Source organism: Capricornis sumatraensis, chromosome 16 (genome assembly GCF_032405125.1).
Source record: "Capricornis sumatraensis isolate serow.1 chromosome 16, serow.2, whole genome shotgun sequence".
NCBI classification, from domain to species: domain Eukaryota; kingdom Metazoa; phylum Chordata; class Mammalia; order Artiodactyla; family Bovidae; genus Capricornis; species Capricornis sumatraensis.
Genome location: NC_091084.1, coordinates 1,418,922 through 1,430,967, shown reverse-complemented (window position 1 = coordinate 1,430,967; position 12,046 = coordinate 1,418,922).

The window sequence follows — 12,046 nt, the reverse complement described above, 5'->3', positions numbered from 1 at the left end:
TCCAGGGGAGGCCCCCCGCACCTCCCACTGGTCTTGACTCAGGAGCTGCATCCCTGAGCTGGGGCTGTGGACCGGAGCCCAGACACGCAGGGGCAGGCCCCAACCACCTGCCCACGTCTCTGCTGGGAAGGAGAGTACTAGGGAAATGACGTCTCTCAGGCACCTTCGGGGCTCTCCCGGAGTTCACCTCCGGAGTGTGGGGCTGCAGACCCCAGCCAGGGGCCCTGTGAGCCTTTTGCTCTCCGTGCTGTGCTGAGTCTGGGCGGTCAAGCAACCGCTGGAGGAGCCCTGCAGTTGCCCTCCCATTGTCTCTAATAGAGCCCTCACTGCTGGAGCGCTTGGCAGTGTGCAACCCACCGGCAACTAAGCCCTCCACAAGAACGCCTGGGGACTAGCTGCAAAGGCAAGGCAGGAGTGGAGCTGAAGCCAGGAAGGCGCCAGTAGCATCTCCAAGTCTCGCGCAGCCTGATCCTTCCTGGACTGGAAGCCTAGCCGCGAGGCAAGTCTGGGCAAGGTTCGCCCAGGGCAGAGTAGACTCACGCCAGCAGCTCTGCCAGATCTGGCCTTGAGCAGAGCTGGAGCTCTGCCATACTGGAGGGGCACTCGGCTCCGCCAAAGTACTGATTGCAGCCACACGCAGCTGGGCTGCCTTCTCTTGTACTGAGGAGGCTCGCTTCCGGTATGCTGTAAACTAGGCTTCCCGGTGGGGGCGCCCCGCGCCTCCTACAGGTCTTAGCTGAGGAGCTGCTTCCCTGAGCTGGGGCTGTGGACGGGAGCTCAGACACGCAGGGGCAGGCCCCAACCACCTGCACAAGTCTCTGCCTGGGAGGAGAGCACTAGGGAAATGACAGCACTCAGGCACCTTCTGGGCGCTCCCGGAGTTCACCTCCGGAGTGTGGGGCTGCAGACCCCAGCCAGGGGCCCTGTGAGCCTTTTGCTCTCCGTGCTGTGCTGAGTCTGGGCGGTCAAGCAACCGCTGGAGGAGCCCTGCAGTTGCCCTCCCATTGCCTCTAATAGAGCCCTCACTGCTGGAGCGCTTGGCAGTGTGCAACCCACTGGCAACTAAGCCCTCCACAAGAACGCCTGGGGACTAGGTGCAAATGAAAGGCAGGAGTGGAGCTGAGGCCAGGAAGGCGCCAGTAGCATCTCCCAGTCTCGCGGAGCCTGCTCCTTTCTGGACTGGAAGCCTAACGCGAGGCAAGTCTGGGCAAGGCTCGCCCAGGGCACAGCAGCCTCACGCCAGCAACTCTGAGAGATCGGGCCTTTGAGCAGAGCTGGACCTCTGCCATACTGAAGGGGCACTCGGCTCCGCCACAGTACTGATTGCAGCCGCACGCAGCTGGGCAGCCTTCTCTTGTACTGAGGAGGCTCGCATCCGGCATGCTGTAAACTAGGCTTCCCGGCGGGGGCGCCCCGCGCCTCCTACAGGTCTTAGCTGAGGAGCTGCTTCCCTGAGCTGGGGCTGTGGAAGGGAGTCCAGACACTCAAGGGCAGGCCCCAACCACCTGCACACGTCTCTGCTGGGGAGGAGAGCACTAGGGAAATGACGTATGTCAGGCACCTTCTGGGCGCACCCGGAGTTCCCCTCCGGTGTGTGGGGCTGCAGACCCCAGCCAGGGGACCTGTGAGCCTTGTACTTTCCGTGCTGTGCTGAGTCTGGGCGGTCAAGCAAACGCAAGAGGCGACTTGCAGTAGCCCTCCCTTTGCCTCTAATAGAGCCCTCACGGCTGGAGCGCTTGGCAGTGTGCAACCCACCGGCAACTAAGCCTTTCACAAGAACGCCTGGGGTCTAGGTGCAAAGGCAAGGCAGGAGTGGAGCTAAGGCCAGGAAGGTGCCAGTAGCATCTCCCAGTCTCGCGCAGCCTGCTCCTTCCTGGACTGGAAGCCTAGCCGCGAGGCAAGTCTGGGCAAAGCTCGCCCTGGGCATTGCAGCCTCACGCCAGCAACTCTGCCAGATCGGGCCTCTGAGCAGAGCTGGAGCTCTGCCGTACTGGAGGCGCACTCGGCTCCGCCAAAGCAGTGAATGCAGCCACACACAGCAGGGCTGCCTTCTCTTCTCCCGAGGAGGCTCGCTTCCCGCATGCTGTAAACTAGGCTTCCAGGCGGGGCCCCTTGCGCCTCCCACAGATCTTGGCTCAGGAGCTGCTTCCCTGAGCTGGGGCTGTGGACGGGAGCTCAGACACGCAGGGGCAGGCCCCAACCACCTGCACACGTCTCTGCCTGGGAGGAGAGCACTAGGGAAATGACGGCACTCAGGCACCTTCTGGGCGCTCCCGGAGTTCACCTCCGGTGTGTGGGGTTGCAGAACCCAGCCAGGGGCCCTGTAAGCCTTGTGCTCTCCGTGCTGTGCTGAGTCTGGGCGGTCAAGCAACCACTGGAAAAGCCCTGCAGTTGCCCTCCCATTACCACTAATAGAGCCCTCACTGCTGGAGCGATTGGCAGTGTGCAACCCACCGGCAAATAAGCCCTCCACAAGAACGCCTGGGGACTAGGTGCAAAGGCAAGGCAGGAGTGGAGCTGAGGCCAGGAAGGCGCCAGTAGTATCACCCAGTCTCGCACAGCCCGCTCCTTTCTGGACTGGAAGCCAAATGCGAGGCACGTCTGGGCAAGGCTCGCCCAGGGCACAGCAGCCTCACGCCAGCAACTCTGAGAGATCGGGCCTTTGAGCAGAGCTGGAGCTCTGCCGTACTGGAGGGGCACTCGGCTCCGCCATAGTACTGATTGCAGCCGCACGCAGCTCGGCTGCCTTCTCTTGTACTGAGGAGGCTCTCTTACGGCATGCTGTAAACTAGGCTTCCCGGCGGGGGCGCCCCGCGCCTCCTACAGGTCTTAGCTGAGGAGCTGCTTCCCTGAGCTGGGGCTGTGGAAGGGAGTCCAGACACTCAAGGGCAGGCCCCAACCACCTGCACACGTCTCTGCTGGGGAGGAGAGCACTAGGGAAATGACGTCTGTCAGGCACCTTCTGGGTGGTCACCGAGACAGCCTCCGCGTGTGTGGGGCTGTAGACCCCAGCCAGGGGCAATGAGAGCTTTTGGCTCTCCGTGCTGTGCTGAGTCTGGGCGGTCAAGCAACCGCTGGAGGAGCCCTGCAGTTGCCCTCCCATTGCATCTAATAGAGCCCTCACTGCTGGAACGCTAAGCAGTGTGCTACCCACTGGCAACTAAGCCCTCCACAAGAACGCCTGGAGACTAAGTGCAAAGGTAAGGCAGGAGTGGAGCTGAGGCCTGGAAGGCGCCAGTAGCATCTCGCAGTCTCACGCAGCCTGCTCCTTCCTGGACTGGAAGCCTAGCCACGAGGCAAGTCTGGGCAAAGCTCGCCCAGGGCAAAGCAGCCTCACGCCAGCAACTCTGCCCGATCGGGCCTCTGAGCGGAACTGGAGCTCTGCCGTACTGGAGGCGCTCTCGGCTCCGCCCAAGCAGTGATTGCAGGTGCACGCATCTGGGCTGCCTCCTCTTCTTCCAAGGAGGGTCGCTTCCCGCATGCTGTGCACTAGGCTTCCAGGCGGTGGCGCCGCGCGCCTTCTTCAGGTCTTGGCTGAGGAGCTGCTTCCCTGAGCTGGGGCTGTGGACGGGAGCCCAGACATGCAGGGGCAGGCCCAAACCACCTGCACATTTCTCTGCTGGGGTTTGGAGCCCTAGGGAAATGACGTCTGTCAGGCAACTTCTGGGCGCTCACCGAGTCAGCCTCCACGTGTGTGGGGCTGCAGACCCCAGCCAGGGGCCCTGTGAGCCTTGTGCTCTCCATGCTGTGCTGAGTCTCGGCGGTCAAGCAACCGCTGGAGGCGCCCTGCAGTTGCACTCCCATTGCCTCTAATAGAGCCCTCACTGCTGGAGCGCTTGGCAGTGTGCAACCCACCGGCAAATAAGCCCTCCACAAGAAGGCCTGGGGACTAGGTGGAAAGGCAAGGCAGGAGTGGAGCTGAGGCCAGGAAGGTGCCAGGAGCATCTCCCAGTCTCGCGCAGCCCGCTCCTTCCTGGAATGGAAGCTTAATCGCGAGGCAAGTCTGGGCAAGGCTCGCCCAGGACAGAGCAGCCTAACGCCAGCAAGTCTGCCAGATCGGGCCCCTGCGCAGAGCTGGAGCTCTCCCGTACTGGTGGGGCACTCGGCTGCGCCAAAGTACTGATTGCAGCCGCACGCAGCTCGGCTGCCTTGTCTTGTACTGAGGAGGCTCGCTTCCGGCATGCTGTAAACTAGGCTTCCCGGCGGGGGCGCCCTGCGCCTCCTACAGGTCTTAGCTGAGGAGCTGCTTCCCTGAGCTGGGGCTGTGGAAGGGAGTCCAGACACTCAAGGGCAGGCCCCACCCACCTGCCCACGTCTCTGCAGGGAAGGAGAGCACTAGGGAAATGACATTTGTCAGGCACCTTCTGGGCGCTCCCGGAGTTCGCCTCCTGTGTGTGGGGCTGCAGACCCCAGCCAGGGGCCCTGTGAGCCTTGTGCTCTCCGTGCTGTGCTGAGTCTGGGCGGTCAAGCAACCGCACAAGGAATCTTGAAGTTGCACTCCCTTTGCCTCTAATAGAGCCTTCACTGCTGGAGCGCTTGGCAGTGTGCAACCCACCGGCAACTAAGCCTTTCACAAGAACGCCTGGGGACTAGGTGCAAAGGCAAGGCAGGAGTGGAGCTGAGCCCTGGAAGGCGCCAGTAGCATCTCCCAGTCTCGCGCAGCCTGCTCCTTCCTGGACTGGAAGCCTAGCCGCAAGGCAAGTCTGGGCAAACTTGCCCTGGGCAGAGCAGCCTCACGCCAGCAACACTGCCAGATCGGGCCTCTTAGCAGAGCTGGACTCTGCCGTACTGGAGGCGCACTCGGCTCCGCCAAAGCAGTGAATGCACCCGCACACAGCAGGGCTGCCTTCTCTTCCCTGGAGGAGGCTCGCTTCCCGCATGCTGTAAACTAGGATTCCAGGCGGGGCCCCCTGTGGCTCCCACAGGTCTTGGCTCAGGAGCTGCTTCCCTGAGCTGGGGCTGTAGATGGGAGTTCAGAAACGCAGGGTCAGGCCCCAACCACCTGCACTCGTCTCTGCCTGGGAGGAGAGCACTAGGGAAATGACGGCACTCAGGCACCTTCTGGGAGCTCCCGGAGTTCACCTCCGTTGTGTGGGGGCTGCAGACCCCAGCCAGGGGCCCTGTGAGCCTTGTGCTCTCCGTGCTGTGCTGAGTCTGGGCGGTCAAGAAACCGCTGGAGGAGCCCTGCAGTTGCCCTCCCATTGCCTCTAAGAGAGCCCTCACTGCTGGAGCGCTTGGCAGTGTGCAACCCACAGGCAACTAAGCCCTCCACAAGAACGCCTGGGGACTAAGTGCAAAGGCAAGGCAGAAGTGGAGCTGAGGCCAGGAATGCGCCAGTAGCATCTCCCAGTCTCGCGCAGCCTGCTCCTTCCTGGACTGGAAGCCTAGCCGCGAGGCACGTCTAGGCAAGGTTCGCCCAGGGCAGAGCAGCCTCACGCCAGCAGCTCTGCCAGATCTGGCCTTGAGCAGAGCTGGAGCTCGGCAGTCCTGGAGGCGCACTCGGCTCCGCCAAAGCAGTGAATGCAGCCGCAAACAGCAGGGCTGCCTCCTCTTCTCCCGAGGAGGCTCGTTCCCGCATGCTGTAAACTAGGCTTCCAGGCGGCGCTCCCTGCGCCTCCCACAGGTCTTGCTCAGGAGCTGCTTCCCTGAGCTGGGGCTGTGGACGGGAGCCCAGATACGCAGGGGCAGGCCCCAACCACCTGCACACGTCTCTGCTGGGGAGGAGAGCACTAGGAAATTGACGTCTGTCAGGCACCTTCTGGGCGCTCCCGGAGTTCGCCTCCGGTGTGTGGGGCTGCCGACCCCAGCCAGGGGCCCTGTGAGCCTTGTGCTCTCCATGCTGTGCTGAGTCTGGGCGGTCAAGCAACCGCTGGAGGAGCCCTGCTGTTGCACTCCCATTGCCTCTAATAGAGCCCTCACTGCTGGAGCGCTTGTCAGTGTGCAACCCACTGGCAACTACGCCTTTCACAAGAACGCCTGGGGACTAGGTGCAAAGGCAAGGCAGGAGTGGAGCTGAGGCCAGGAAGGCGCCAGTAGCATCTCCCAGTCTCACGCAGCCCGCTCCTATCTGGACTGGAAGCCTAACGTGCGGCAAGTCTGGGCAAGGCTCGCCCAGGGCAGAGCAGCCTCACGCCAGCAACTCTGCCAGATCGGGCCTCTGAGCAGAGCTGGAGCTCTGCCGTAATGGAGGGGCACTCGGATCCGCCAAAGCAGTGATTGCAGCCGCACGCAGCTGGGCTGCCTCACCTTCTCCCAAGGAGGCTCGCTTCGCGCATGCTGTAAACTAGGCTTCCAGGCGGGGCTCCCTGCGCCTTACACAGGTCTTGGCTCAGGAGCTGCTTCCCTGAGCTGGGGCTGTGGACGGGAGCCCAGACACGCAGGGGCAGACCGCAACCACCTGCACACGTCTCTGCCTGGGAGGAAAGCACTAGGGAAATGACGGCACTCAGGCACCTTCTGGGCGCTCACCGAGTCAGCCTCCGCGTGTGTCGGGCTGCAGACCCCAGCCAGGGGCCATGTGAGCCTTGTGCTCTCCGTGCTGTGCTGAGTCTGGGCGGTCAAGCAAACGCAAGAGGCGATTTGCAGTAGCCCTCCCTTGGCCTCTGATAGAGCCCTCACTGCTGGAGCGCTTGGCAGTGTGCAACCCACCGGCAACTAAGCCCTCCACAAGAACGCCTGGGGACTAGGTGCAAAGGCAAGGCAGGAGTGGAGCTGAGGCCAGGAAGGCGCCAGTAGCATCTCCCAGTCTCGCGCAGCCCGCTCCTTTCTGGACTGGAAGCCTAACGCGAGGCAAGTCTGGGCAAGGCTCGCCCAGGGCACAGGAGGCTCACGCCAGCAACTATGAGAGATCGGGCCTTTGAGCAGAGCTGGAGCTCTGCCGTACTGGAGGGGCACTCGGCTCCGCCAAAGTACTGATTGCATTCGCTCGCAGCTGGGCTGCCTTCTCTTGTACTGAGGAGGCTCGCTTCCGGCATGCTGTAAACTAGGCTTCCCGGCGGGGGCGCCCCGCGCCTCCTACAGGTCTTAGCTGAGGAGCTGCTTCCCTGAGCTGGGGCTGTGGAAGTGAGTCCAGACACTCAAAGGCAGGCACCAACCACCTGCACACGTCTCTGCTGGGGAGGAGAGCAGTAGGAAAATGACGTCTGTCTGGCACCTTCTGGGCACTCCCGGAATTCCCCTCCGGTGTGTGGGGCTGCAGACCCCAGCCAGGGGCCCTGTGAGCCTTGGGCTCTCCGTGCTGTGCTGTCTGGGCGGTCAGGCAACCGCTGGAGGAGCCCTGCAGTTGCCCTCCCATTGCCTCTAATAGAGCCCTCACTGCTGGAGCGCGTGGCAGTGTGCAACCCAAAGGCAACTAAGCCCTCCACAAGAACGCCTGGGGACTAGGTGCAAAGGCAAGGCAGGAGTGGAGCTGAGGCCAGGAAGACGCCAGTAGCATCTCCCAGTCTCGCGCAGCCTGCTCCTTCCTGGACTGGAAGCCTAGCCGCGAGGCAAGTCTGGGCAAGGCTCGCCCAGGGCAGAGCAGCCTCACGCCAGCAACTCTGCCAGATCGGGCCTCTGAGCAGAGCTGGAGCACTGCCGTACTGGAGGGGCACTCGGCTCCGCCAAAGTATTGATTGCAGCCGCTCGCAGCTGGGCTGGCTCCTCTTCTCCCGAGGAGTCTCGCTTCCCGCATGCTGTTACCTAGGCTTCCAGGAGGGGCCCCCTGCGCCTCCCACAGGTCTTGGCTCAGGAGCTGCTTCCCTGAGCTGGGGCTGTGGACAGGAGCCCAGACACGCAGCGGCAGGCCCCAACCACCTGCACACGTCTCTGCTGGGGAGGAGAGCACTAGGGAAATGACGTCTGTCAGGCACCTTCTGGGCGCTAACTGACTTAGCCTCCGCGTGTGTGGGGCTGCAGACCCCAGCCAGGGGCCCTGTGAGCCTTGTGCTCTCCGTGCTGTGCTGAGTCTGGGCGGTTAAGCAGCCGCTGGAGGAGCCCTGCAGTTGCCCTCCCATTGCCTCTAATAGAGCCCTCACTGCTGGAGCGCTTGGCAGTGTGCAACCCACCGGCAACTAAGCCCTCCACAGGAACGCCTGGGAACTAGGTGCAAAGGCAAGGCAGGAGTGGAGCTGAGGCCAGGAAGGCGCCAGCAGCATCTCCCAGTCTCGCGCAGCCCGCTCCTTCCTGGACTGGAAGCCTATGTGCGAGGCAAGTCTGGGCAAGGCTCGCCCAGGAAAGAGCAGCCTAACTCAAGCAACTCTGCCAGATCCGGACTCTGAGCAGAGCTGGAGCTCTGCCGTATTGGAGGCGCACTCGGCTCCGCCAAAGCAGTGAATGCAGCCGCACAAAGCAGGGCTGCCTTCTCTTCTTCCGAGGAGGCTCGCTTCCCGCATGCTGTAAACTAGGCTTCCAGGCGAGGCCCCCCGCGCCTCCCAAAGGTCTTGACTCAGGAGCTGCTTCCCTGAGCTGGGGCTGTGGACGGGAGCCCAGACACGCAGGGCCAGGCCCCAACCGCCTGCACACGTCTCTGCTGGGAAGGAGAGTACTAGGGAAATGACGTCTCTCAGGCACCTTCTGGGCTCTCCCGGAGTTCACCTCCGGAGTGTGGGGCTGCAGACCCCAGCCAGGGGCCCTGTGAGCCTTGTGCTCTCCGTGATGTGCTGAGTCTGGGCGGTCAAGCAACCGCTGGAGGAGCCCTGCAGTTGCCCTCCCATTGCCTCTAACAGAGCCCTCACTGCTGGAGCGCTTGACAGTGTGCAACCCACCGGCAACTAAGCTCTCCACAAGAACGCCTGGGGACTAGCTGCAAAGGCAAGGCAGGAGTGGAGCTGAAGCCAGGAAGGCGCCAGTAGCATCTCCCAGTCTCGTGCAGCCCGCTCCTTTCTGGACAGGAAGCCTACACGAGGCAAGTCAGGGCAAGGCTCGCCCAGGGCACAGGAGGCCCATGCCAGCAACTATGAGAGATCGGACCTTTGAGCAGAGATGGAGCTCTGCCGTACTGGAGGGGCACTCGGCTCCGCCAAAGTACTGATTGCATTCGCACGCAGCTGGCCTGCTTTCTCTTGTACTGAGGAGGCTCGCTTTCGGCATGCTGTAAACTAGGCTTCCCAGCGGGGGCGCCCCGCGCCTCCTACAGGTCTTAGCTGAGGAGCTGCTTCCCTGAGCTGGGGCTGTGGAAGGGAGTCCAGACACTCAAGGGCAGGCCCCAACCACCTGCACACGTCTCTGCTGGGGAGGAGAGCACTAGGAAAATGACGTCTGTCTGGCACCTTCTGGGCGCTCCCGGAATTCCCCTCCGGTGTGTGGGGCTGCAGACCCCAGCCAGGGGCCCTGTGAGCCTTGGGCTCTCCTTGCTGTGCTGTCTTGGCGGTCAAGCAACCGCTGGAGGAGCCCTGCAGTTGCCCTCCCATTGCCTCTAATAGAGCCCTCACTGCTGGAGCGCTTGGCAGTGTGCAACCCACCGGCAACTAAGCCCTTCACAAGAACGCCTGGGGACTAGGTGCAAAGGCAAGGCAGGAGTGGAGCTGAGGCCAGGAAGGCGGCAGTAGCATCTCCCAGTCTCGGGCAGCCTGCTCCTTTCTGGACTGGAAGCCTAGCCGCGAGGCAAGTCTGGGCAAGGCTCGCCCAGGGCAGAGCAGCCTCACGCCAGCACTCTGCCAGATCGGGCCTCTGAGCAGAGCTGGAGCTCTGCCGTACTGGAGGCACACTCGGCTCCGCCCAAGCAGTGATTGCAGCCCAAGGCATCTGGGCTGCCTCCTCTTCTCCCAAGGAGGCTCGCTTCCCGCATGCTGTGCACTAGGCTTCCAGGCGGGGGCGCCCCGCGCCTCCTACAGGTCTTGGCTGAGGAGCTGCTACCCTGAGTTGGGGCTGTGGACGGGAGCCCAGACACGCAGGGGCAGGCCCCAACCACCTGCACACGTCTCTGCTGGGAAGGAGAGCACTAGGGAAATGACGTCTGTCAGGCACCTTCTGGGCGCTCACCGAGTCAGCATCCGCGTGTGTGGGGCTGCAGACCCCAGCCAGGGGCCCTGTGAGCCTTGTGCTCTCCGTGCTGAGCTGAGTCTGGGAGGTCAAGAAACCGCTGGAGGAGCCCTGCAGTTGCCCTCCCATTGCCTCTAATAGAGCCCTCACTGCTGGAGCGATTGGCAGTGTGCAACCCACCGGCAACTAAGCCCTCCACAAGAACGCCTGGGGACTAGGTGCAAAGGCAATGCAGGAGTGGAGCTGAGGCCAGGAAGGCGCCAGTAGCATCTCCCAGTCTCGCGCAGCCTGCTCTTTCCTGGACTGGAAGCCTAGCCGCGAGGCAAGTCTGGGCAAGGCTCGCCCAGGGCAGCGCAGCCTCACGCAAGCAACTCTGCCAGATCGGGCCTCTGAGCAGTGCTGGAGCTCTGCCGTACTGGAAGCGCACTCGGCTCCGCCCAAGCAGTGAATGCAGCCGCACGCAGCCGGCCTGCATTCTCTTCTCCCGAGGAGGCTCGCTTCCCGCATGCTGTAAACTAGGCTTCCAGGCGGGGCCCCCTGCGCCTCCCACAGGTCTTGGCTCAGGAACTCCTTCCCTGAGCTGGGGCTGTGGACGGGAGCCCAGACACGCAGGGGCAGGCCCCAACCACCTGCACACGTCTATGCTGGGGAGGAGAGCACTAGGGAAATGACGTCTTTCAGGCACCTTCTGGAAGCTCCCGGAGTTCCCCTCCGGTGTGTGGGGCTGCAGACCCCAGCCAGGGGCCCTGTGAGCCTTGTGCTTTCCGTGCTGTTCAGATTCTGGCCGGTCAAGCAAACGCAATAGGCGACTTGCAGTAGCCCTCCCTTTGCCTCTAATAGAGCCCTCACGGGTGGAGCGCTTGGCAGTGTGCAACCCACCGGCAACTAAGCCTTTCACAAGAACGCCTGGGGACTAGGTACAAAGGCAATGCAGGAGTGAAGCTGAGGCCAGGAAGGCGCCAGTAGCATCTCCCAGTCTCACGCAGCCCGCTCCTATCTGGACTGGAGGCCTAACGAGCGGCAAGTCTGGGCAAGGCTCGCCCAGGGCAGAGCAGCCTCACGCCAGCAACTCTGCCAGAGCGGGCCTCTGAGCAGAGCTGGAGCTCTGCCATAATGGAGGGGCACTCGGATCCGCCAAAGCAGTGATTGCAGCCGCACGCAGCTGGGCTGCCTCACCTTCTCCCAAGGAGGCTCGCTTCCCGCATGCTGTAAACTAGGCTTCCAGGCGGGGCCCCCTGCGCCTCCCACAGGTCTTGGCCCAGGAGCTGCTTCCCTGAGGTGGGGCTGTGGACGGGAGCCCAGACACGCAGGGGCAGGCCCCAACCACCTGCACACGTCTCTGCTGGGGAGGAGAGCACTAGGGAAATGACGTCTGTCAGGCACCTTCTGGGCGCTCATCGAGTCAGCCTCCGCGTGTGTGGGGCTGCAGACCCCAGCCAGGGTCCCTGTGAGCCTTGTGCTCTCCGTGCTGTGCTGAGTCTGGGCGGTCAAGCAACTGCTGGAGGAGCCCTGCAGTTGCCCTCCCATTGCCTCTAATAATGCCCTCACTGCTGGAGCGCTTGGCAGTGTGCAACCCACCGGCAACTAAGCCCTCCACAAGAACGCCTGGGGACTATGTGCAAAGGCAAGGCAGGAGTGGAGCTGAGGCCAGGAAGGCGCCAGTAGCATCTCCCAGTCTCGCGCAGCCTGCTCCTTCCTGGACTGGAAGCCTAGCCGAGAGGCAAGTCTGGGCAATGCTCGCCCAGGGCAGCGCAGCCTCACGCAAGCAACTCTGCCAGATCGGGCCTCTGAGCAGTGCTGGAGCTCTGCCGTACTGGAAGCGCACTCGGCTCCGCCCAAGCAGTGAATGCAGCCGCACGCAGCCGGCCTGCCTTCTCTTCTCCCGAGGAGGCTCGCTTCCCGCATGCTGTAAACTAGGCTTCCAGGCGGGGCCCCCTGCGCCTCCCACAGGTCTTGGCTCAGGAACTCCTTCCCTGAGCTGGGGCTGTGGACGGGAGCCCAGACACGCAGGGGCAGGCCCCAACCACCTGCACACGTCTATGCTGGGGAGGAGAGCACTAGGGAAATGACGTCTTTCAGGCACCTT